We start from the raw sequence: 16,650 nt of genomic DNA on the forward strand, positions 1-16,650 counted from the left end.
ATTATCCTCATCTTTATCACAATACCCTACTCACAAGATGGAAAATCCCACAACTTATCAACAACACAAAATAATATACATCAGCACAAATCACAATCAAATCCACTCCAAATCTTCCATTGGTCAGAACAGGTGGTTGATCAGCTGATCACGATAGCTACTCGTTAGTCGTTAGCGTTATCGGTGACCAGATCTTACAACTGCTACAATATGCGTTGATGCGTAGATGCTAGATATATCTGACTGATCATCAAGCAATCATTGAAGTGGTTTTCACCGTTACATGTCGTTTCAGTTGCTGGTTTATCTGTGATTGGTTGGTTGTTTGGGTGTGAAGAGCACACGTAGGTTGTTAGCGTAGATTGAGAGTGTATATCTCCGATACGTCTGGTTGTTTGGATGATTTGGGCTTCTGGATTATATTCAGGTTGACTCGTATAGGCAATAAAATATCGCTATCAATATATGGCAGTTGTAACTTAAAATTATTTGTACAGTTTGTCAAAGTGTAAGTCTAGTTGTTGTGTTTGGAAAAAAAAATTATGCAAATAAATTTTTATATGCATTTATCAATCTCGAGGCACCAAATTTATAGAATCAATAAATTAACACCAACGCCAAATAATATTTTCTGTAAACAATACAGCTTTAAGAAAAGAGTAATATTATCAATTATACTAATTATCATAATACAGTCTATCAATGTAGGCTATGTACTCAGGGTGTTCATAAATGGGTGTCACAAACTTCAGGGGCTGATAGTACTAATTAACTTTATACAAACATAGGTCGAGAAAAAAATCTTTTAGCCGCTAGCCCCCATTTTGTATTTTTCACAAAACAGTTTATATCTCAAGAATTATTCAAGCTATGGAAACCAAACTTTGCACACACATTTATTGAGTCAAGAGGCAATTACAAAAAATAATTATGAAATTTACTTTTAAATTTACAAAGTGGTGGCCATTTAAAATCTTTAAACTTAAATGACTAAAATATGGCTGATTTTATGAAATAATGTAAAAAAAAAAACACTTTAATTTTGCATTTTGAAATCCCTATCAAACGATACAAAGTTCAAAAAGATCGGATGAAAAATAGTTGAAATATCATGATTTTTAGTTGTAAAATGAAGCAAACCTGACTAGTGACTAGTTATACCTTATTATACACCACTTTACACCTAAAAATCGTGATATTTTAGCTTTTTTTAATTCGATCTTTTTGAACTACTGAGTTTATGTAAAATTCCGTTACGTAAGATATGGAATTTGTTTACTATTTGTAGAAGTTCTGTACCGTTTATTAATAATATCTTTGCTATTTTGAAATGACACAGTAGTATTCTTATTCTTCCTATTATCCTTTTACAATTCAGTATACTGTATTTGCAAATGACTTGTTTTTAAATCTATTAGTACAAGTACGCCTCCTATTTCTCTCCCTATTTTCCATTATTGTATAAAGCTGGTGTTCATTTCTGACTCGAAAGGAAGACAATTTACATCTTATTTACGAAATAACATGTAAAAAACTTGTGATTTTATATTTCCCTTTTGGCCTGAAGCCCTGTTATGCAGACGCATTGAAAACACCAGTCTGTATGCAAATAACACATGGGGTCTCGTGCGAAAGTTGATTGCACAGTGCCATTTTCACTGGCAACATTATACATTGATATAAATTGTAAAGCAGTTTCAATACTGAAAAACTATCTTTTTAATAATTATTTTTATTAAGTTTGTATGTTGTTTAAGTCGTTTAACATACTATTAATATTATGTTAGTTCATACTGTAAGTTGTTTTAGTAAATTCACCAAAAGAAAAAAAAATAGATATGCTACAAGTAAAAATTGATAAAATATCGTTTAGCTTTTTCGCTTTCCTAGCTTTAGTAAAGGTAGATCTTTACTTCTGAGAACACCTATAACTAATCATAGACAAAAATATTCGTTAACATGAGAAAGTTTACCAGTTCTCTCAGCAGCAGTCGTGGCCGAGTGGTTAAGGCGTCTGACTAGAAATCAGATTCCCTCTGGGAGCGTAGGTTCGAGTCCTACCGACTGCGAAAACATTTTGTTTTGAGTTGCTATTTAGGGGAAACATATATTGATGGAAATTGCATTACGAATTTTGACTTGCCTGCAGAAAACCTGAAGATTTAATATTTTTTATAATTTTTAACTTATAAGTCTTTTGTTCAGAAATTTCCTACATTTTGAGAAGTTAATATTGGTACTTTTTGATGGCCTAACTAAGTTATATTTTTTATAATGATTTTATACAGTAATTATATACAGCATATTATATTTTTATTAATGAAAAATATAGATTAGGTATTGTGCTAGATGATAGAATTTAATATACGAGGGGTAATAAGTAAAATACAGTATTTTAATTAAACTGTTAAGTATTAATTTTTACTATTAATATCATAAAGAATTTTTTTTTAGTTGAATTTCACAATTATTTTATGATAAAATCGATTTTTTTCTTATCAATACATGGTGGCATAACTGTTTCCCTATTAGTAAAAAAATATTAAATACGATATTTTATGTATAATATAATGTAATTTTTAATAGTTGGCAGTAAATTTTTTTGTAAACAATATTTGAAAATAAATAATTTATTTAATTCATATTTAACCTTTTATTATGTAGAAACACGTTAACTAAAAACCGTAGCACTTCCAAAATAATTCCATTCTTCTTTACTGCCTGCGTTGACGAATTGATAATTTGACAGAAATGTATCCATAATTTCTTTTTTTAAGTTTCCATAGGTTAATGGGCGAAATAATAACGAATTTCACACGCAACTAAACAAAACGTTGAGTATGCATGGTTTTAGAAACATAAAATTAAGAATACTAGACTATATTCCAAGTATTGTTGTATTATAGCCACCGGATTTTATGTCACAAATAATAACACGGAAACTTATGCTGGATGTATTTCAAAACTAATCCTGCCATCCGATTTATAATTGGAAACATAAATTAATTGCATTCCAAATGTTTACCAATTAGTAACTAAATCAAACTTTTTTTTCTGAGAAAGTAATTCTTTGAAAAACTGATGGATATATGAATGTAAATGTAGGTATTCGAAATAAATTTCACATAACGTAGGATTTGTATGTTTATTCCACACACTGTAGAATGGCTGTTCCGTTATATACGAGGCAGGCTGCCCCTGCATCGATGAGTACAGCTAATTCCACACATGAGAGCAGCTATTTTGCTGTGGTGCCGTTCAATCTATGACGTTTTGATGTTGTGTGTTTGAAAACAAACGACAAATTTATTCTGGAAAACTTTTGCTATTTAAATTAATTAATATAATGAGGCAAACTTAGCACCTCATGTTATATATACAGCTTACCTCCATACAAATAAAAATAGCCAGCCTATTATAAACAAATATATGTGGGAACAATAACGAAAAATATAAAGTTTCGTGCTTTCCTAAGACATTAATTATAAAAATTGTTCAGTTAAATTATATTTAAGGTATACACGGGTTTTTATAAAAGAATAAAATCTATGACATTTTAATGGACATTTCATCATTACGAGTCTCAAAATGTTTCACGATCTCACCTCTGACTCAGATTCTGGTGAGAAATTAACTTACAAGACAAAAGTTTAGTACGCCAACCGGGTAGCGTAATAAATAACAGAGCTTAAATGTGTACAAGCAATTACATTTACTTAACATTAGTGTTAATGTTATTATTTGAAATGAATTTAAACATAAAAATCCCAATAGTGACCTATACACAAATAAATACAAGTTACAATTGTTTTGTTAAAATACGAGTACTATAACAATTTATGAAATTTCAACAATATAATCGTGAAATAATTTGCATGGAACTTTTAAACTACCTCTTCGTAAAATCCCCAAATTATTTCCGGCTCCTAATGGTCAAGTCAAGTTAACCTTAATTGTTAAATGAAACCAAAAAGAATATTTTTAATTCACTTTAATAAAAAAAATATACATATAATGAGTAACGGTTGTAAAAATACATGGGCAAGTCAAACTTTGAGTAAGGTTAGACAATATTCTATATTCATACATATCGTAAATTCGTTATACGAATTTTTTTCTTTGACAAAAATAAACTGTAATATGTTAGGTCTTAGTAAAATATATACATACCAACCTTCTCACACAATTATTTGACTCTATTATACGAGAAGTTTATGGAAACGGCCCAAACTCTGAGATAAGCCAGTTTGATTTACACACTCCATATGCAAATGCCCCATACATGTGCTCGGTGGTGTGCGAACAACTGTATTATGTGTTGTCACCGAGTGATATACAGTGGCACAGTTAGCACCCTAAGTGCGGGCGCTGTTATGTAAAATTATTTCATACTCTGTGCGATTTATAACATCCCTTTGTTTACACTTGTAATTGCCCGGGAAGTTTGGGAAGATATGGGATTGTTGTTGATTATAGTTTACTTGTTAGTTTATTAGGTTTGTAAGATTGAGTGGTGAAAAGATAAGCATTTAACATATTTTAACATTGAGTCTTAAATAAAGTTTTATTAATTATAAATAATTTCATGTTTTAATAAAACAAATGTATGGCTTGTTGTTTGTTTTTTTATTTTTTCGTAGAGTATTATACATGAAAATAAATACACCACTGTAGAAATCAGTGCTGTACGATAATCATAGTTTTTGATGGTTTTTGTAAACAAATTTTGATCGCTTTTTTAAAAACATGGTTGACTAAGTTAATGTTTTCTTAACAAATCAAACACCTGGTTTTTAATAATAATAAAAAAAGAAATACTAGTTTATTTGTTCATGCAGTATACTTTCAATTTGGTAAACATTTAAGCATATTTAACCTATATTTCCGTTAGTTTTCCTTCTATAGAGAATTTTAAGTAATTTTTTTTTGGGCCGTAAAAAAAATTAACGATTTTGAATCCGTTTTAAACTATTCGGGCTAGAAAAGAATGGGTTTATTTTTTAGGAATATAATTCTCACTTGTTATTATAACAAAATGACCGTTGAATATTTTGTTTTATGATGTATTACCGATTATTTGGGTTGTATATGATCCCAAAATGATGTAATAATAAAATACAGTTGGTAAAACAAACCGTACGACGGAGTTAAAAAATATAAAACAAAATCATTGTATCATTTATGTAGCTTCTGGTTTTACCGTATTTTTCGAAAGAACTCTAAGACTGAATGGGAAACCTCAAAAGCTCCAGATTTTTACCAATAGACCAAGGTAAACAAGTTCCGAGGCGATACGGTAAAGAAAACACAAAAGTAATCGGACTTAGCGACAACGACGTGGGCCTTCTTGATTGGATACGAAGGGATTTCCACTGATGTGATTTTTTCTCTAGGAGTATTGGTTTATCTTTTAACGAACCTATAGCTTTTATATGGGCTCTTCTTTATTTAGGAGAGTGTTTTATATTGGTTAGAGTTATTTCGTTTTGTGAGGATCGGTAAAGAACCATACAAGTTAATTTATTTGAATTGTTACTTTCGTATGTTTTACACTGTTGGCTATTTTAAGGATTATTGTAAGGCAACGGTCCAGACTGATCTTTTTACTATACATCGTCAAAATTGTAGAAGATTATACTAATAAATTATGTAATAAAATGTGCTTTCAGGTAATTCTGGGTTCCAAATGGTTTTAAAGTGTTAAGTATCCTTCACGATTAAAGGCGAACACTACCAACCTATCACCTTTTGCTTACGAGAAAATATTTTTTGATTTTTTTAATGAATAGGTACCTAAGCAATACCTCCTTTCAAAGACCCCAAAGATCTGGAGGCATAACATATTAAATGGTGGCAAACGAAACATTGGTCCACTTGTTTCAATATTTTATGGCTAAATGTGAAGATACATTTTACAGGGCTCTGCAGGATTTACGACATGCATATACATCTATTCCCGAAACAAAATGTAAAATATGTGAACCATTCATCTTATGATTCAGTAGAATCGGAAGCCGCGGCCGCGGAGATTCAGTTCTGCAATGATGGAAGAGTAGTTTCTACGTAAGGGAGGGTTGAAATAAATAAAATAGAGAATGTGTTTTCTCAACATCCAACATAAAATATAAGATAAACCACATATTGCTACAACATCAAATTTTTACAAAAATACGCAACAAAATTATTGTAACATACAAAAAGGGTGTATGCTGACGATTCTTCACAAAAACATTTGCAAATTTCTAATGCGTAGAGAAAAACTTTGTTTGAAGTTTATAGTTAGTGTTTTTTTTTATGTTGAATACAGGATTGGTGTGAACATCTTCCATCATGATTGACTAAAACGTTTAATAAAGTTTTAGAATCTATAATTTAAACCCATCTTCAGTTAAGTAATATATTATTAAATCTAAGGCTTACCTTACGATCCAATTTTATTATAGTGGAGACCTAGGTTTCTACGTCGAAACGTTATCGTCAGTCCTTTGTCTCATAGGCTTGCTAAACTTTTTGTTTGCCATCTCTTACTTGAGACATTGTCGATATGGTATAATTTGTACAAACATTGAACACATATAAATATTTACAAAGACATATATAAAAACAACGTAGATGCATGGCCATGATCTTTATCAAACATTGTTTGATCAAAGAGAACATTGTTGAGAACATTGTTTGATAAAGATCATGGCCATGCATCTACGTTGTTTTAATATATGTCTTTGTAAATATTTATATGTGTTCAATGTTTGTACAAATTATACCATATCGACAATGTCTCAAGTAAGAGATGGCAAACAAAAAGTTTAGCAAGCCTATGAGACAAAGGACTAACGATAACGTTTCGACGTAGAAACCTAGGTCTCCACTATAATAAAATTGGATCGTAAGGTAAGCCTTAGATTTAATAATGTTCAATAACGATCCAGAGGCTATATTTCCAAAAAAAAAGTAATAGACCTAAAACATATCAAGATTAGTACACAAACTAAAAACTACACATCTATTTTTTTAAATCTGTAGTGACTATGTGTGTGTTTTGAGTAATATATAGGTTTTTGTGTTTGGCTGAACGTCTGATGATGACACAGTGATGCTGAAACGGCCGTAATATTTGTTACAATACAGAAGCTGGTTACCCAAGGTAATATTTCAATTTAGTGAAAACTACCAACAACAGCCAAAAACAAAACGTTTTTAAGTAGCCAAATAAATCAATGGACAAAAAATTTTCTCTAAGATTTTATGAACAAAATTATTACTAAGTTGACAAAACCCCCCAAAAAATGTTAATTTGAAAAAAATTATTCTTTGCAGGAGGAAACTTAAAGTGATCCAATGATTACCTTTAGTACGATTGGATGTAAGAGAAAATTTTCTTCTACTACACACCTATTAGAATAACACTTACTCAACCAACTGGATAATAATTTAGTTTGAGACTTGATACAACTATATTTTTCCAAATCTACCAAAGATATTTCCCGGTCAAATCAATTTCAATTAAAACCCCTTAACGTCGCAAATGTTTCAGAAAGTATAAAATCTGATTAACAAAAATTTACTGGTGAAACAAACAATGCAAATACCCAAGTGTTTAAAGGGTTATATGCAAATGACGTGTGAGTGCGTCGAAGTGTAAAGAGTCTATTAAGAGCCAGTGCGGCCCATGCCTCTTGCTGGCTTAGGGTGACAAATGTCCCAAACTAACCCTTGCAGGGTGTCATAATGCGGAATTATTACTGGGATTCATAGGATTTATGGATATGGCATTTTGACCCTAACTTCAAGAAGGTTAAGCCGAAATTTGTTTATAGGTGTTGTATTACGACTAATAAACATTTCGCTTGGATGGAAATAGTAAGTGTAAGGGAAGATTAAAGAAACGAACGGTACAGGGTCTAAGCTTTATATAAGTTGTAATAGTTACCCAGAAATAGCAATACTAAGGAATAGCATAATTATATTATAATATAGATGGATAAATTAAATCAAATGACTAAACAATGTTATTTAAAAAAATGTATAGATCATAATGACGAAAAATACGTAGCAAATCAACTATTTTATTAAAAAGGTTCAAGTCAATATAGTCTGGGATAGATCCCTAATTTCCATAATAAATTACTTTCGTAATTACTAGTTTTCGGGTTTTTCAGCAATAATTGTATTGATTACCTACATTTCTCCGTGTGGGTAAAATGTGGGTGAACATTATTGGTAGCCAACTAGCGATAGAGATTCTACTGCATTATTTTGTGTTGTAGGCAAAATTTTTATTAGGATTTGATATTTCATTCAAATTCACTCAAAGTCAGATTCGTTTACTTTAAATGATCGTATTCAATCGTTAAATCTACTATTATAAGTTTGTCGAAGGTTTAGCTACAGTATTCATCTTTTTTTATACTAAACTGAAACAGATTATGAATGGCTACAACTATTGCTTAATTTATTATTCTGTATAATGTTTTCTTCTCTATGAATTATTATAAATCCACCCCAAATTTACATAGGTAATCAAAACAGTCTTCCTATTCAAATTCACTCAACATATTGACATATTTAGAGACCATCTTTAATGTGAAGACTATTCAATTTTGTTAAACAATTACAATTCGCTCCAAACTCATCATCAAATCAATCTTCCCATACGTTCAACGCTCAATCTCAACGCATCAACATAAGCAGATTCCGCCGCCGGCCGGAGACACTCAATCACATGGTGTCAATCCAGTTCGCTCCACTTCACTCCCGCTTCACTCCAGTCCGGAACCAGTCGTAGTGTAGTGAAACATCCATCTCGCACACGTGTCGTGTACATCACGAGTCACGTGACTGACACGTTACAACTTGTATTGATGGTCCGTTGTTTGTTGTTATTGATGCACACTTTACAAGTTTTTTAGAGTGTAAAAATTGAATTGGGGGCGGATGTTGCTATGGAAAGAGTGTAGGGCCAAATAGTTATGTAGATATGTTTACAGTTTTTAAACATGGTATAGGTATTATTTGAGAATCATGATTACATTTAAAGGCTTTTCAAAAGCATTTAAAATTGTTAGGGAGTAATTATTATAAAACGATATACACAAAGCAACCTTTATACAGTATGTATGTCAATTTTGATGAGAAATAGTCTCCTGTACATTCCAGTCACGAGAAATAATACCTACGTGATGTAAAAACCCATAGGACTACTGTATGTTCTTGTGAATATTGTTTAACTTTGTGATAACTAGTAAATCCGCCAGAAATAGACAAAAAATGAAATAAGAAAATTATTGACCATATTGATCAATGTAAAAACTATGATGTAAATGAAAAATGAAGAATAGCCGGTAATACAATTTTAATGTTTAGAAGTAGGCTAAAAGGAGGACTACTTAGCACTTAATGTTGAATTTGGACAAACTTGGATCACCTCAAACAAAGCGCACTGCAGGACTTTGTAATTTATAATATTTTAATAATTAAACCATAGTATTCATTAAAATCCCTATTCTACATGAACTTCATATAGAACTTATATGAAGCAAGGCAAATGGTGCATGACTAGTCAATCCCAAATGATATGGTAAAATAAAAAATAAAATGTAAAGTGTAAAGTGTACCAGAGTCAGTTTAAAGATAATTGTAAATTATTTTAAAATATATTATAAGTCAAGTGTATGAACAATCATAGATTAAAAATGGCTTAAAATCAGTAATCTCTTGTGTTATGCAGACCAACAACTGTTTCATGGAAAACAATAAGACATTACTCATTGATCATGTTTATGTGTTCTAAAATTTTGAGACTGCTCTATAACTACAGTACAGATTACCAGTCTGTCTCCACTAGGCCTACAGCCTCCAATATTTACAATACTAATTTTACCGTAAAGTATCATCATCCTATTACTTACATTGTAATACTAACACCCTTAAATGTACGGCAATCGAACTTAGCAACACCTAATAAAATATTGTATAAGTAATCTATATGACTTGTATCTATTTCGATTTTACACTAAAATATGCACTATGCAGTGTTAAGCCGTGCTTGAATGATGGTCTAACAGTCAGTCGTCAATTCAATTTTCAACAATAATCCCGAATTATGACATCCCGAAGCAGAAAAGGGGTTAGATCTATCTCGGTCATCCCGTATGCTAGTTTGCCTGGTGACAATTTATGGGATCGCTGCCCAGAAACCCCATAAACAAGACATTTACATACAACCCTTTCACACCACCTTTGAGTTATTACAGTTTGTTTTTTAATGGTGATTTTATATTTACGATGAATCAACGATTCAGAAAACACGAGTGATATGTAAATTTGTAAAATAAATCTTTTGATTTTGAACAAATTATGATTCATCAGTCGACTCTTCAATTCAAAATCAAGTACTTCTCTAAATTTGGATATTATAAAGAAAATTATATACTTGAACAGTTTTACTATTAGCCTATTCTGTCTTTTGTGTCAAACTCCTGGCCAAATGGATTAGGAGGAATTAAATGGGACTCAATAGACTAAAACACTCGATTACAACGTCTACTAAGTTCAAGAATCCTACGTTGAACTCACATTTTTTTGAGTATTTAATTTTAAGACGGAAGTAACTTAAAATCAACTACTACTATATTAGCACAGATTTTAAATGGCCTTTTATCCACTAGTCTATTATATTTGTTCTAACGAAATGAACCATCGGTAAGATAATTAAAGTTAGCGTTAGTACAAACCTAGTAATATTTCTAAAACCAAGACGTTATATGTTAAACGGTGTTGTAAATGGATGGCCTAACAATGTGTTCTCTATACAGAATAATCTGGGAGAGAAAGTATACAAATTTAATTGAAATTGAACGAGGAGTTCTGGCACCAAATAGGCTCCGTACATAAATTCACGATTTTAACGTGTATTTACGATCTATCTATTATTGTCTAATATAATCACCAGCAGTCGTGGCCGAGTGGTTAAGGCGTCTGACTAGAAATCAGATTCCCTCTGGGAGCGTAGGTTCGAGTCCTACCGACTGCGAAAACATTTTTTTTAATTCGTTACAACAAATTATGATTCATCGGCTGGCCCTTATTATCAAAAGTCTACATGTTTCCACTATAACTTACCACTGCAACTTCTTTAAGTTATTATAGAAGTACGCACTTCTATAAGTTTGGATATTATAAACAAATATACTAAAATAACTTTCCTAATAATTTGTCTTCTGATTCAATCTTTTGGGGCAAATCGTTTAGTAGCATCCAATGAGACTCAGTTGACTAAAGTACTTGATTAACACGTCTACCAATTTTAAGAAGCCTTACCTAGAACCAATACGTTGAACTCATTACTAGATTATTTTATTTTAGAGTCTCTCTGTAAGAAGGGAGAAACTAAAAAAATGAGTACTAACTTATTATATCGATTTTGAAAGCCCTTCTTTCTGCTAGTGTAATATATTTATCTAACCAAATGAAACATTAGAAATATATCAAGTTAGCGTTAGTATAAACTTAATACAATTTCTAAAACTAAGTTGTTGGACAAAGTGTTGTAAATAGGTGGCCGAAATAATATATTATTTTTATAATTAGTGAGAGAATGAATACAAATCAAATTGAAATTGCAAAAGGAGTTCCGGCACCACAGGGTCCGACCCATTTCATCGCTATTATAGCATAGTACTCTCCATCTATCTATTATTGTCTAATCCAACCATAGACAAAAATATATGTTAACATGGGAAAGTTAACAGTCACTCTCAGCAGCAGTCGTGGCCGAGTGGTTAAGGCGTCTGACTAGAAATCAGATTCCCTCTGGGAGCGTAGGTTCGAGTCCTACCGACTGCGAAAACATTTTTTTTAACTTCTGAAGGGTGCTATTTTTGTACGCTATCGTCTGCACTTCAGTTTACTGAAATTAACTGTCTACACCAATCCATACGATAAAAAAACCGAATATTTTGACCATGACGAATTCGAGTGAAAAACATTTTACAAATCCTTAATAAGTTTATTTTTTGTAAATAAACAAATTTAACCACGAATGTCATTCGCCTACTGGATCAGATGATGAATGGAGTGCCCAATCGAAATCGACCACCACTTAACCTCTTTCATATGTATATACTGTCTTGTGAGTAAACAGTATAAGTGTAAATGTATTATTACAAGTCTTATTTGACATATTTGTATACTTTCATGTAATTTAATAACACTTACGATGCTGATCAACAAGTTAAATAATAAAAATATACAGCGTGTTGAAAATGTCTGGAACCAACATTATATCTGGTGAGTGGTTAAAGAAAAACAACTGATATTTTGTGTACGGATATACTATGGTTTTACCTATCTTTTGGTGCCTTATGACAATTTTTACCACTTATAGGGAACGTCCTGTGGAGGATGCAGTAAAAGGTTTTAATGGAAGCCTATGGTAAATGATACATCAATTTAAAGGCCATTTTTTTCTGAGTAAGGAGCCACAAGTTTCATCTCAAAAGGACCACCCTAGCAAAAATGGCGACCGTTTGAAATTTAAGAAACCACTTATAGGGAACGTTATGTGGAGGATGCAATAAAAAGTTTTAATGGAAGCCTATGGTAAATGAGACATCATTTTAAAGGCCATTTTTTTCTGAGTAAGGAGCCACAAGTTTCATCTCAAAAGGACCACCCTAGCGAAAATGGCGACTGTTTGAAATTTAAATACTCCGTTCCCTATAAGTGGTTTTTTAAATTTCAAACAGTCGCCATTTTTGCTAGGGTGGTCCTTTTGAGATGAAACTTGTGGCTCCTTACTCAGAAAAAAATGGCCTTTAAAATGATGTATCATTTACCATAGGCTTCCATTAAAACTTTTTACTGCATCCTGCACAGGACGTTCCCTATAAGTGGTAAAAATTTTCATAAGGCACCAAAAGATAGGTAAAACCATAGTATATCCGTACACAAAATATCAGTTGTTTTTCTTTAACCACTCACGAGATATAATGTTGGTCCCAGACATTTTCAACACCTTGTATAATACCGTACAGTGTTTTACAATTTATTTTGTTTTGTCTGGTAAATTCCTTTTGGAATCAATTTAGCGATAAAATATTGTCAAAAATATTTTGTCAAAATTGTGATAAAATATTAAAGGTAAGGGAATAAAGAATGGTATTAAGGTATGTAAGGTTTGTCAAATTGACAGAAGATATTGGTTGGGGTCCGATGATCATTCTGGCCATTTGTTAAGCCCCTGTTTGTGATAAAAGAACGTCGGTGGATACGCGGCATTGCCAGAGATATTTCATATATATTATTCCTTTGTGTATTGCCTGGAAATATCTAACGTTTGTGTTCCGTATTCAAGCGCTACCTAGATATTTCCAGACGTTTCATATCATACAATAACCTTTGTCCTGTCACGTGATGTCTGGAAACCCCAATCTCGCCCCAGTTCTCTTGCATTCATGCAACTACTAACATGTCCCCGGCACAATTAACTCCCAATTGCTGCTCTCATCTCTTAACCCCAAAGTATATTTAATTATTATTAGTGACACATATTAAAAGTGAACTATTGAACATTTGTGAAGTGAAACACTACTACTGCCGGTCCGGGTCTCTGTACGAGTAATACGCAATAGCTGGCCAGCAGAAGAAACTCGTGTACGAGTGTACGTCTACCGGCTTCGTCTTCTCAACACTTCAGTTAAAAGGAAGGTACCTCATCAATCTCATTATATCTGTTAAATAATTAGTGACAAGTTTTTAATATTGCTCTTTCAACATACAGTCCATTTGAACATTTTTAGGCAAGTTTACCCCCCAGTTTGGCCCTGGGATATCTCAATTTGGAAGGCTATTTTGGCCGTGAATAAACAGAGTGTTATACAAACACAATTATGGAGTCAATGGTAGCCTATAAAAGTATTATTTCTGAAAACAAAATTCGAAAAAGTTAATGTTCTAAAAATAGCCATGTGGAACGTAAAATTTTGTTAAATGCTCTATTTTAAATTAAATCCCCTCTTTTTGGAACGTGTTTGGGCTTTCGAAATATTATATATACAATTTCTCCTGTTCCCCATTGAAATGAGGTAAAGTGCAATATTTTATGGTTTTGTGATTCAGAAATTTAGATTAGTTTGAAAAAAAAAATTTAAACATCTTTATGAAGTTGTGACATTGTTGTAGATGTCACCTGTGTATGACAACTATACCCCTTTTATGTTTTTTCGTACAAGCCATAAGGAGACAAGATTCACAAGTTTGCTGCTGTTAAAGTTTTTTCCTATACGACGATAGTAAATGAAGATACGGGAAGATGATCCCATACGATGATGTACGTGAAATTATACGTATAAGATGTACAGTTTACTGTAAGTTACACTTTTTTTTAACTAATTGGTATTATTCCAGGTGGCACTAGTATCAATGACGATGACGTCACTGCTGTCCCGGTGCATTATGGGTAGTGAAGTATACAACGATAGTAAATGAAGATACGGGAAGATGATCCCACACGATGATATACTTGAAGATATACTTAAAATGTACAGTTTACAGTAAGTTACACTTTTGTTTGCGACCTCAGTGTTATTCCAGGTGGCACTAGTATCAATGACGATGGTCGATGACGTCACTGCTGTCCCGGTGCATTATGGGTAGTGAAGCTCCCATCAGCTGACCACAATGACCGGAAGTGGTCACATTAGTTGATCGGGGTAAGTGGTCAGTGAACACGGCATTAAATAATAACGCTTCGATGGTCGTTGAAATAACCACATTAATTATGCACACGAAGATAGTGTATACATGTATGACCGAGCTTCGCAACAAAGTATGATCATACGATACGTGAAGTATACCATAGAAATTATTAAATAAAATAATATATTCTATCATACTTCTCAGATGTTAAAATATAGTATTTTGTATATTCTACAAGCAATCGCCTCAATGAATAAAGTATAAACCTATCCAGAATTCCTTATTTACATAAATTTGCAATTTCATTTCATTAAATAAGCTGTACGAAAAAGTAATACACATTATTTCAGGAATTAAATAAATTAAATGTGAGTTTTTTTAGATTTTTTAGAGATCAGGCCTTTTTAGCCTTGATTGGTTATGAGCTTTGGGAAATATACGAAAATGTTAGGAAACAGAAGATGAGTTTAAAAAATAGCAATCTGACACACATCTTTGTTCTATTTTTATGATTGTTTAATTAAATAAGTTTACATGAAGAACTGAGGGTTTATTGAGGTTATTTATTTATGTTTTAGCTATAGTTGTTTTAGTTGGTAAGTTATGTTCGGTGTTTCGGAAGGCTTGTAAGATTTTGTATCGGGAGGCTTGGGAAGATGGCCAAATAAATAAAAAATATCAGTGTTGTTCAATGGTAAACACAAAGTATTTAAGGTTCAGGTGTTCTAAAAACTCGAAAACTGGATCGCTAACAACAAATGACACAGTAAATGAGATTTAGTTTACAAGAGGCGATGCAAGTAAATGCAATTTTCACTGTTGAGTGGATTTCGATTTTTCGCGATAATTGTTTAAAAGGAACAAAATGAGAGCGGATATAGAATTTCGTTTCTAAACGGTTTTGCCGAATCAGTGAAAGCTGTGAACACTCCCCAGAAGATCCGATTATCCGAGGTTTTATTTCACCCTCTGTCTCGGCTGTTCTTTTTCCGGTTTGACGGGTTTTGACAGAGAAAGAAGGAGAAAATGTAAACAAACAAATCAAAAAACTGAAAACTTGTGTATGCAATTTCTAAGCTTATCATTTTGTGAATTCGAGTTACCTTAATTTCGTAAATTATTATAACTAACTTTTCATGATATACCTTTGTTGCCCTTATAACCTTATAATGAGTTTTAAATAATAAAATTTGACTTATTAAAAACGGAATTTGACTGCAGTAGGCCTACACTCTGTAAATGATTTTATTGAACGACGTCATTTTTTATTATTAAGTTGGCCAATTGGTTTTAACGAAACTTAAACTTCATGATAATTTAATTGAATGTCTACTTTACGTTGGTATATCACTTGTTATAGTAAAAGATGCCTCCCAACTTCCATGATTAAAAAAAATGGTTAATTTTGATGCCTGATTATATTTTTATTCTTTTATTTGCGTGCAATCGTATATAGTTTAGAAAAGAAAATTTATGATGCAAATTTCGTTTTTAATAATTTTAGATCAGTTACTGAATTACTACAGTTCTATTAGCCTATACTTATGCAATTATAGTGTTGTATTTTATCAGGGTTTAAGTTGTCTTAATAGCTGGTCAGGTATTTCAGTCGCAACAGACAATCATAGGAACCATTGTAGTGCTGATTGATTTATAGTTAGACTATATACATCGATGGTTGTGCTGAGTGATACTTTATGACTGTTTGCATTGTTTCTTAATAGAGACATTTTAATTAATTCATTCGCATTCAAAAATTTACTAAGAAATTTTCTATGAGGCTATTGAAGAAAAATATACAATGTTTTACTAATATCCGATTGCTCAGTCACAATTCCCTAGGTTAAAATTTTCAAAAGTTTCCCCCAGTCTATAGCTCTACCCTATTTTTTTACAAAACACCTAATCTGTTAGTAACCAACCAATTTCCCTTTGTTATATCCCACCACAAAT

The 16,650-nt window shown here is 32.0% G+C and overlaps 3 non-coding genes across 3 annotated transcripts; all 3 read left to right on the forward strand.

The window, feature by feature from the left end:
- The first annotated feature begins 1,987 nt into the window (after positions 1 to 1,987).
- Trnas-aga (transfer RNA serine (anticodon AGA)) lies at positions 1,988 to 2,069 on the forward strand. The gene has a single exon. It is a non-coding gene; the product is annotated as a tRNA-Ser (tRNA).
- An 8,881-nt stretch (positions 2,070 to 10,950) lies between these two features.
- Trnas-aga (transfer RNA serine (anticodon AGA)) lies at positions 10,951 to 11,032 on the forward strand. The gene has a single exon. It is a non-coding gene; the product is annotated as a tRNA-Ser (tRNA).
- Positions 11,033 to 11,762: 730 nt separating this feature from the next.
- Positions 11,763 to 11,844, forward strand: Trnas-aga (transfer RNA serine (anticodon AGA)). Its single transcript has one exon. It is a non-coding gene; the product is annotated as a tRNA-Ser (tRNA).
- Positions 11,845 to 16,650: the final 4,806 nt, after the last annotated feature.

This window comes from Macrosteles quadrilineatus, unplaced genomic scaffold (assembly GCF_028750875.1).
Source record: "Macrosteles quadrilineatus isolate MER2022 unplaced genomic scaffold, UCM_ALF_1.0 Scaffold_4__1_contigs__length_99947679, whole genome shotgun sequence".
In the NCBI taxonomy this organism is placed as follows: domain Eukaryota; kingdom Metazoa; phylum Arthropoda; class Insecta; order Hemiptera; family Cicadellidae; genus Macrosteles; species Macrosteles quadrilineatus.